Source organism: Camelus dromedarius, chromosome 1, assembly GCF_036321535.1.
Source record: "Camelus dromedarius isolate mCamDro1 chromosome 1, mCamDro1.pat, whole genome shotgun sequence".
Classification (NCBI taxonomy): Eukaryota; Metazoa; Chordata; class Mammalia; order Artiodactyla; family Camelidae; genus Camelus; species Camelus dromedarius.
The window spans coordinates 95,256,805-95,267,466 of NC_087436.1; positions in this window are offsets into that span (position 1 = coordinate 95,256,805).

Below are 10,662 nucleotides of genomic sequence, written 5' to 3' on the forward strand. Positions count from 1 at the left end.
CCCCCTATTCTCCATAACAATTTGGACATATGTCTATCACCAAACTGATTATATGTGTTTACAAAATACGCCTTTCTCATTCTTCTATGAGTGCCTTAAAGGCTAGGATGGACTGCCCCTGCCCTTGTATCAGCAGCGGTTTGCTCAGTCCCTGGTTCAGAGAAGGTGTTCAGTGAATATTTATGGAATGGACGTTGGGGTAGCTAGAGGAACTTGGTAGGGACTCAACTGGCTTCCATTCCGTAGAGAATGGAATTTGAAGGCAAATTCTGAGAAGCTGAAGAGGAAGATAAGAATCAGGCTAAAGTCAGGAAGAGAATTCAGAGAGCCCAGAATTGAAGGATTCTGGAGCACAGCTTGAATCAGGTGAATTTGCGAATATTTGGCTGCTCTTGACTTACATATACGTCTATTTCATCTCGTTCGACCCAATGAAACCGGTCTCCTAAGCAGGCTGAAATTGGGGTCTGCATCTACTTCATTTCCTTACAGTTTGTGGTCTCATGAATTCCTCACACAAGTAGTCATTAAAAAATCTGTACTGCAGATGGCCAGCCTGAGAATATAGGGAGAAGGCTGGGTGTCCATCTAGAAGCCAGGTTATGCTTCCGCTTGGCCAGTGTCCAGTCTACTCAGAGGAGCTAGAATTCAGCAGCCTTGAGGCTGAGTGTCTCTCTTCCTTCTTCCTGGTGAACCTTGGTCCGCCTGGTAGAAGGGGGAACCCAAGGAAACCACAGGGAAGGAGCGCAGAGCATGGGGAGAACGCCTTACTCCCCAGGCTCTCAGCAGCTGCTGATATTAGTGTGATTCGTGGCTTCTGGAGGAGTCAGACTGACGCAGTATGAAGATACTGTAAATCTTGCATAAATTACTCAGTGTGAGACTCTAACGTTTAAAGACGAATTAATTTGGAACGTACCAAAAAGGTAACATTAGCCCTAAAGTCCCCAGGACTGAGTTATTCCCTGGTAGAATTCTCATTTAGTAATACAATATTTAATTTATGGTTTTCATTATTTTTATTTAAAAAATTTTTTTAAATGTCAGTACTGGGAATTGAACCTAGGATCTCGTGCATGCCAAGCATGTGCTCTACCACTGAGCTATATCCCTTCAAGTAATACAGTTTTTAAAATAAACATGTTTTATTACAATTTTAAAAATAACTGAAAAAATATATATGTATGTATATGTATAACTGAATCGCTTTGCTGTACACCTGAAACTAGCATTTTAAATCAACTACACTTCAATAAAAGATAAGAATTAAAAAAAAAAACACATTAGGCTTAGCTCAAAGCAACTTCTTATTTCAGCAGTTGGACAACCCCTAATTCCTTCCTATCAAACCATTGTACTGTTCCTTTCTCAGAAACTGAGATACCATCCAAAAATTTGTTTGGTTTTGACTGTTATGGCTCAAATAAGAGGAAATGAATTTCACATGCCATCAGGTAGCTTTTACATTTTGCATTTGACTTCAGTATCTCCACCGTTTCATCTCCATTCTCAAAATCAGAGCCCTGGGTTGGGTCATTTGCATATCCTGCCTATACCACCCACAATTATTTGAGATCTGGACTCTGTCTGCAGTCTCTCCCCACTGGCCAAAGCATCCTGCATGTACAACCTGATTCACACTCCTAACAACTTGCTCTTGTTCTATCAGTAACTCACCAATGAAGGTTTCTCCTAAAGGAGCCGCCCTTTGTCCACAAGCCAGAATGTGTTCTTTACATAAAGGACAGAGAATGAGTGGGATCCTGGTTTCCTGTGGAGGTTGTGAGGACAGCTGTATCACTGGTACTCTGCTGGGGAAACATTCCATGGTCCTTTAGCTCTGTTTTTCACCTGTTGTGCTGTGAAACATGTGCTGCTGGCATTGATCTCAGCCCTCTATGGGGCTTCTTGAAAAGCCACTTGAGGGAGTGGGTCTGATAGTGTGTCCTGACGTCCCCACCGGTGGTGGCAAGCTCAGTGGACAACTGCCAATGGCTGTGGATTAGAAGGTGGCCTGCACCTGGACGTCTGTTTTAACAGCCAGCTGCTGACACACTGCTCCCCTGAAAGGACAGGGGGCCATGGAGTTGCTGTAGAACAGTTGTCCAAAGGCAAAGGTGGGGCTGTTTGGGGCTGATATTAGAAAGGCTAGGTGGGGCCATCTGACTAGTACAACTCCTAACAGCACCCAGACATGTCTCTCTTTACAATGAGAGGTACTTGCCTTCAGACTGTGTCTTTTTAAAAAAAATTTTTTTTATTGAGTTATAATTAACTACAATATTATATTAGTTCCAGATGTACAACAGTGATTCAATGTTTATATACATTATGAAATGTCATCATAATAAGACCAGTTACCAGCCGTCAACATACAGAGTCATTGCAATGCTACTGTTTCCTCTGTGCAATTTACATCCCTGGGACTTATTTATTTTATAGCTGAAAGTTTGTACCTCTTACTTCCCTTTGCCTATTTCATCTGTTCCCCCCAATCCCCATCCTTCTTGGTGACCACCAATTCTCTGTAACTATGAGTCTGTTTCTGTTTTGTTTTGCTTATTAGTTTGTTTCGTTTTTCAGATTTCACATATAAGTGAAATCAAATAGCATTTGCTTTTCTCTGTCTGACCTATTTCACTCAGTATAATACTCTCTAGGTCCATCAATGTTGTTGCAAATGATAAGGTTTCAGTCTTTTTCATGGCTATGTGATATTCCATTATATGCATATACGTTGTATATATATACATACCACATCTCCTTTATCCATTCAACTACACATAGAATGTGTCTTGTCAGTGGTATCCATGCTAGTTGAAGGGTAAATAAAAATGCATGCACATTCTAATAATTATAATAATAATTCTTTTGAAATATTTGAAAGAAAATCCAATCAAGTGGATTCTAAGTTCATTCACATTTCCCCAAAACATGTCAGTATTACCTTTGCCCTAATCCCATTCCAGTGATGACTTCCTGATGACTGAGTTGAAAATGGCAGCATGCATTATGCTCCTTCCTTGCTTATTATTTCTCCATGGCATTTGCCACCTTCTAAATTACTGTAAAATTTTTCTATTTATCTTGCTTATTCTGTCTTCCCCCACTAGAATGCAAACTCCTTTAGGGCAAAGATATTGTGTGGTTTGCTCACAGATGTTGTCTCCACCTCTGCCCAAGACATGCCTGGCACACAGCCACTCCCAAGGATACTTTGTGGGCCCTTTATTGACTGGCCTCTTCTGAAGGCCGGCAGGCAGCCAAGGCCACCCACGTCAGTGTCAGCCCTTGTTGTTTGTTGTAAACCAGACACACAGATTTTACTCATCAGCGAGTATTCTTCACCTTCAATAAGTGTATTTTTGCTTACATTCTCTGGGACCAGCTGTCACTGAGTGGTTTCCCCTGCCCAGCCCCCCTCATTGGCTCCTCTCTTTACTTCCTTTGGTTGGGATCTGCTTCACCCCAGGGGCTTGCTGAGGACAGCCCCTGAACTGTTTCAGAGTTTGCAGATTATATGAATCACCAGAAATGGGTTTTACGGATTCTTTCCTCCAACTGCCCTTCCCGCAACCCCCCCATCACTGTCCTGTTCTGGTTGTTGTATCTGCTTTTTAGGAGGAGAAGGGGAAGTTCTGGACTAATAATGCTTCTGCCATGGCCCATGCCTCAGGCCCCTTCCCCTTTCCCTTGCCCCCAGATTTATGGAGAGACTTCCTTGAATTTTCTGAAGGGTCTCCGTGCCTCTGGAGTTCCCTGAGGGCATGTCTGTAATGATGATTACACTCTTAGGGCCTGGTACTGCCCAGACCATGGACAGATGCTGCAGCATCATGAGTAATAATACAACAAGCATTACAGGCATGCTATCGGGGACCTGTGGAGACAAAAAGATCTATACTGTTCAATGGAAACAGGTTCTGAAGAGCCATGGTCCTTGTGATTCATTACAGCACTGCTACCATTCTTCCTGGTAGAAAGTGCAAAAGTAACTAGGAACAGTGCATGGGACAATAAAATGCCTGAAAAGATGGTTTCTGGATTTGAACCAAAAGAGATGATGCTTGGACCCTACAAAGAACCTTCTGATGTGCCGATTAGACGAGGAACAACGTGTAAGTAACTCTTCTCCACCCGTCTCCGTGAAGAAGTCACTATACTGCATGTAAGTCCTTACCATTTGAGACATTTAATAATCAGATTATTTATACAGACAGGAGCCCTGTACTACAAAAAAAAAAAAAAAAAAAAAAATCTCTTCCTGCAGCTCTGCACACCCTCGAGGCAGCTCTGAGAAGGAGAAGATCCCGGCTTAGCAGCCAGAACTTACACTGCTTCTTCTTTCTTGGTGGCACAACAATTTATTTCAGTTTCAAAATAAGTCATTGGTAGCAAGACAGATTTTGTCTCAAGTGCTAATGGGTGATGTGAGATTCAGTGCTAAGACTGATGTGTCTGACAGATTGAAACAGGCAAATCCCAGTACCAAGCTATTAAGGTTATAGGAAGTCCCTCCTATGGCTTTTATTTAAAAAAAAAAAAAAAAAAAAACTAAAGAAAAAGAGGCATCTCTTATTTTACATCATGCATTATTAACATCTGTTCTCCCCAGGGAGGAAGCTAGATCTTTAGTTGTGCCCAGGAAGTCTCTAATCCTAAGGACCTAAAGCGTTTGACTTCCTGGCAGCAGTACCTTTGGCTCTGGGAGCAAAAACCAGCCAGAGAAAGATGCTGGAAGAATCTCGACCAGGTTAGCTCTGATTGTCACTAGGACCAATGCCTTCTTTGGATTCCTAGACTCACTAGCCCTGAGGAGATCCAGAGACCCATCAGCCCTTGACCTCCTCCTGGTTCTTTTATTTCTAGAAAAGAGTTGACTCAGTCTCCGTGATGCTGTTTTAAGCATCCTGGTCTCGTGTACAACAAAACAAATTGCTGACCCTTCTTGGGTGTCTATGGCCAGTCACTGTTCTAAGGCTGTCATGAGTTTTACTTGTTAATTCTCATAGGTCTGTGAATTAAATATTTATTATTATTCTCATATAACAGACAAAGTACCCAAGGTACCAAAAAGTTAAGATTTTATGGCAGGTAAATGCCAGAACTCCAAGGCAGTCTGATGACAGGGCCTGCTTTCATATCTTGTCTGGAATGCTGCCTCCCAAGAGCTTGGAAACCAACCACTGTTCCTGTTAGACCCAGTTCTTGGATGAAGGTATCTTGTTGCATAAGAGCAATTATCATGATTTAGTGTGTAACCCCAAAGCTGCCAGTCCTCACTGCTCGTGGCTACACAGAAGGCAACGAACATCAGTGACCCCGAATTCTTGGTCCCCATGACTACTTCTATGAGACCCCAAGGAGCCTGGCGTGTGCTCGCACCCCCACACTGTCACTACACTCACCATCTGCTGCCACCAGTCTGGTCCACTCCAGCTATCTCAAGTGGCTAGACCTGGGGCCTTTCAAGGTCCTTGAAGGAGCTTTGCACAACTGACATTGCTGAATGAGGTGCCTTGTAGATGGTGTTAATGTTCATGCAAAGGGTGCTTTCCTCCAATAAGCCCAGATCCATTTATCTCAAGGTGAGGAGCCGCGCTGAGTTCCACGCCGGGGTATGTTCAACATCTGTCTCCTCAGAACTGAGTGTCGACACCTCGCCATTCCAAAGCTGCAAAGCCAGGGTCCAGAGTCTCACCAAATCAACAGGCTCAACATCGCTAATCGCCAGGGAAATAAATGCAAACCAAAACCACAATGACATATCATCTTACAACTTTAGACTGCCTATCATCAAAAGGACCACAAACAGCAAGTGGTGGTGAGGATGTGGAGAAAGGGAACACTTGTGAACTGTGGGTGGAAATGTAAACTGGTGCAGCCACCATGGAAAACAGTATAGAGGGTCCTCAAAAAATTAAAAATAGAACTACCATACCACCCAGCAACCCCACACCCAGGTATTTATTTGAAGAAAACAAAACACTAATTTGAAAAGACACATGTGCTCCCTTATTCATTGCAGCACTATTTACAATTGCCAAAATTGGAAGTAACTTAAGTGTCCATCGATGGATAAATGAATAAAGAAAATGTGGTGTATATGCAATGGCTATGCAGTTCAGCCACAAAAAAGGAATAAAATCTTGCCATTTGTGACAACATGCACAGACCCTGAGGACACTGCACTAAATGAAGTAAGTCAGGCAGAGTCAGGCATGATCTTGCTTACATTTTGAATCTAAAACAAAACCAAAACCAAACCCAAAAACCAAGCTCAAAGATAAAGAAAACAGATTGGTGGTTGCCAGAGGCAGGGGTGGGGGGTAGGTGAAATGGGTGAAGGGCATCAAAAGGTACAAATTTCTGGTTATAAAGCAAGTCATGGGGATGTAATACAGCATGGTGACTGTAGTTAATAATACCGGATGGCATATTTGAAAGTGGTTAAAAGGGTAGATTTTAAAAATTCTCATCACAAGAAAAAATTTTTTGTAACTGTGTATGGTGACAGACGTTAATTAGACTTACTGTGGTGATCATTTTGCAATATATACGAATACCGAATCAGTATGCTGTACACTTGAAACTAGTGTGATATATGTCAATCATACCTCAATAAAAAATCTGGAAACATATATGACAATTGCACTAGTGCTTATAGTTTATCTAAAAATGACTAATAATTTAAAATCTAATGTCATATTAAATCACCCTGTTAGATAAATAAACCTTCAAAAACACAACTTAATACTAATTTGGGTGCACAAAAATATACACTGTAAACTACCAAATCTATAAAACATCGGCCAACTTTTTTTTTTTTCTCATGTAGTCTTATTTATTGATGGATTCTGACCAAACGTAGAGAAATGATAATTTGGGCAGAACTTAGCCCACAGGGGAAAATGGGACAGAAATGTTCACGAGCACATTGATTTCTGTTTGCCTTGCCCACTCATTGCCCAGTTCTGGTATTTCTTTTTTTTCTCTCTACAACTTTTTTTAATAAAAAGTGACTATGGCTATGTACACAATCTCAGAAACTCTCCGAATTAAAGAGGCACTAAGGAAAGAAGAAAACACTGCATATTCATTCCAATAAAAATAGTACCGTAAGTATGTATAATCAAAATAATGATCTGGTGGATTTTTTCCGTAACTATTATAACATGAAAATATAAATTTCTGCTCATTTTTAAAACATTGTCAAACATTCTTTTGGGCTCTTTTCTATAATATTCTTCTGAAAATTAAAGAAAAATCACTAAATTGTTTGATGCTTAATAATAAATGTATGAGGGTGACATTGTGTATAATTGGCCAATTGGGCAAACTTGTGTTTTTCTTTCCAGTTTTTGTACCTGATCGGTTCAGGATTCACAATTACGCAAAGACCATAAAACTGTATCATATTCCTTAGCTTTTACAATTTATATAGGAAGTTTGGGTTAGAAATTTAAAATATTTTATTCTTTAAAAAGTTCAGGAAATCAACTCCTCCAAGCCAAGTGTGTGGTTTATAGAATCGAAACAAATAGTTGAACTACATATGTTATGCAAGATTTAAAAAAAAAAAACAAAAAAAACCCCAAACTGGGCGTCAACATCTCAGAGTTCCCGAGCTGCTCTGCTGGGATCCGAAGTCTCATTGAGTCTTTCATGAAATTCATTTGTTTAGTACTCACTCCTACCCTTCCAGGGAGCCCCAAACCAGTCCAGGAGGCAAAAGAGTATGAAACAGCGTGCCACCCCCTCCGGTACTCCTCCCCACCCCTCCTTTGTGACTCTCCAAATACTCTCCCCCTACTATGCATGTCAATTTATGCATATAAATGGAGAGGGGTGACCATCACCCCAACAGCCAAATTCTTCTTCCAGTTTGGGTTCAGCTAGGATACCCTGCTGCATCTTTCATGCAAATTGGATGGGGAGGTTTGCCAGTAAGAAGGCCCAGGACGGGATGGAAGGGGAAATTAACTCCATTGTCCTTAGAAAAGACTTAGAGCCGACCTCTTCCGTAGACTTTACAAGCAGGAAGCTGGATAAGCTTTAAACTGAACGAATATAAATAAAAACTGAATAGATAGAAATTTGTTTTTAATTCTTAAATCTCTGTCTTAAAACCCAGCTTCAGGCCTGAAAATAAAAAGGACACAAATGACATATGAAGATCACAGCAAACGAAAGAAAGAGAAGAAAGAAAGAGAGAAAGAAGGGAAGGAAGGAAGGAAGGAAGGAAGGAAGGAAGGAAGGAAGGAAGGAAAGAAGGAAGGAAGGAAGGAAGGAAGAAAAGAAAGGAAGAAAAGAAAGGGGGGAGAGAGAGAGAGAGAGGGAGAAAGAGAGAGAGAGAGGAAGAGAGAGAAAGAGAGAGAGAGAAAGAGAGAAAGAGAGAAAGAGAGAGAGAGAGAGAGAGAAAGAGAGAGAGAGAGAAAGAGAGAGAGAGAGAAAGAGAGAGAGAAAGAGAGAGAGAGAAAGAGAGAAAAAGAAAGAGAGAAAGAGAGAAAAAGAAAGAGAGAAAGAAAGAAAAGAAAGAGAGAAAGAAAGAAAGAAAGAAAGAAAGAAAGAAAGAAAGAAAGAAAGAAAGAAAGAAAGAGAGAAAGAGAGAAAGAGAGAAAGAAAAAGAAAGAGAGAAAGAGAGAAAGAGAGAGAGAGGAAATCAGCATAGCGGGAACCAGCTGTACTGCAACTTCTCCTTTTGCAGCGTCTAACGTTGAAGCCAGCGCCACGCTGAAGTCGGGTTAGAAGCAGTTTCACTCGGTTGGCTGCCCTCCAGGGGCCTTTCCGGGGCGGAAAGCAGAAGTTCACGGTATTAAAATAGATCCCATTGTGCACACAAGAGTAACCAGAAGCACGGCGTCTCTTCCGGTCGGGCGACTACTTCAGTTCTCTGGTTGGCTCTCTCCAATCCGCTTCCAGGGACTCTCGGCCTGACTTGGCTTTTAGTGGGGGAGCTATGGCGTGTATGCTGAAGCATCTGGCCACTTGGTGTTTTGCAAGTTCTGCAATTAGTTCTTTAAAGAGCCCTTGTGTCAGACGAAGAACGTACCGGGAGGATCTACTCTGACCTTCTCCACAGCTCACCTTGACTGGGGCACCTGCCACATCCATCACTCTTCAGAGGATGGAACTGCAGGAGGCTCCTGGGATGGGAACGTTCAAAGAAAGCTGACTCTTTTTCTTTTGTTGTTTCTTTCTTTCTTTTTTTCCCCTCCCTCTTCACTTCCTCCGAAAGGGTAAAATGGGGCCACTTTTCGGGTCTGCCTAATTCTTATTCCTGGCCCACATCAAAACAACAACAATGAAGAATTGCTAAAAGTTCCAGCCTCGGTATCACCTGACAGCTTGTTAAAAATGCAGGCTTTCAGGCTCCATCCCGACCTATTGAATTAGAATCTGCATTTTAACCAGATCCAGCTGGTTTGTTTGCACAGTAGGGTTTCAGAAGCGCTGGGAAAGAAAGCTTTGAAAATGATCCGAGGTCTTGCCCCCGGGTACCGGCCCTGGTGTGAAATTTTTGGGTCACAGCGACACCTTGTGGTTACTTTAGTAGTTGCAGTTGAGCTTTCCAGTGGGCAAGCTGCTGTTGACAGGACAGCAGTTATAATTATTCATCGCTGGAGGAAACAGATGAAGGTTGTACTAGTGCCTGGAGGTCTCCAAGTTCGGCCTCTCTCCACCACGCTGTCAATCAAAAAGATATGGGCCCTCTTCCAAGGATGACTTCTACCCGAGTAGAAGAATAGCCATAGCTATTTTCTGCGTCAGAAACTGCAGGATCAACAGATCTCAAAATATTTCTTTCCCCTTCACAAGATTTATCATAAAATTCATAAAGACAGTAAAACTCAGTGTCACAAGGATGGTTCTAAAGATCATCTAGATGAGTGGTCCCCACCTTTCAAACATGAGGCTGGCTTTATAATAACGGTTAGAATTTACTGAACATAATACTGTTCTGAGCACCTGCATGCATTTAGTCAACTAAACCTCACATCAGTTCAGTGAAACAGGTGCTATATTATCTCTAGTTTGTAGACCCCTAACAGTAATTTTGTTTGTAATATTTATTGGTTGAGAAAAATCTACACTGACAAGAAACGGTTATTATGACCCTAGTAACTCTTGGAAATGAATTTGCATTGAATTAAACCCAATCACTTCTGCATATATTTTGGGAAGAGTAGTGCAGACACATAAGATATGTTATCTACCCGGCCTCAGACTGCGGTGGGGGTGTATTTAGACTTGGGGCCTCTTGGAACAGCTCCAAGGCTCTCAGAGGATTCATAGCTCGCAGTCTGGGAGCCCTGATGTAGAAGCACACCCTGTGTACTTTATTGACGCCGTACTGTGTAATCCTGAACACAGCTGATTTCTTTTAGTGTCTGGTGATCAGCAGGCTCAGGCTTGCCTTGGCCTTGGATGGGAGACTTCTGGGGAGTAGGAAACTGATTTCAAAAAGGTTCCCCATGGTTACACTTCTAGATTGAAAAACTACAACTATGGAGACAAACAGATTCCATGGCCAACCCCTCCCTTCTGTTCTCCAACCTATACCCCCTAGAAAGAATAATTTTCTTAAAACAAAGTTCTGTTTGAGTTATTCCCCATCGCAAAATTACCTCCAACTGTGCCCAGCTGGTTATGTGAGAGAAA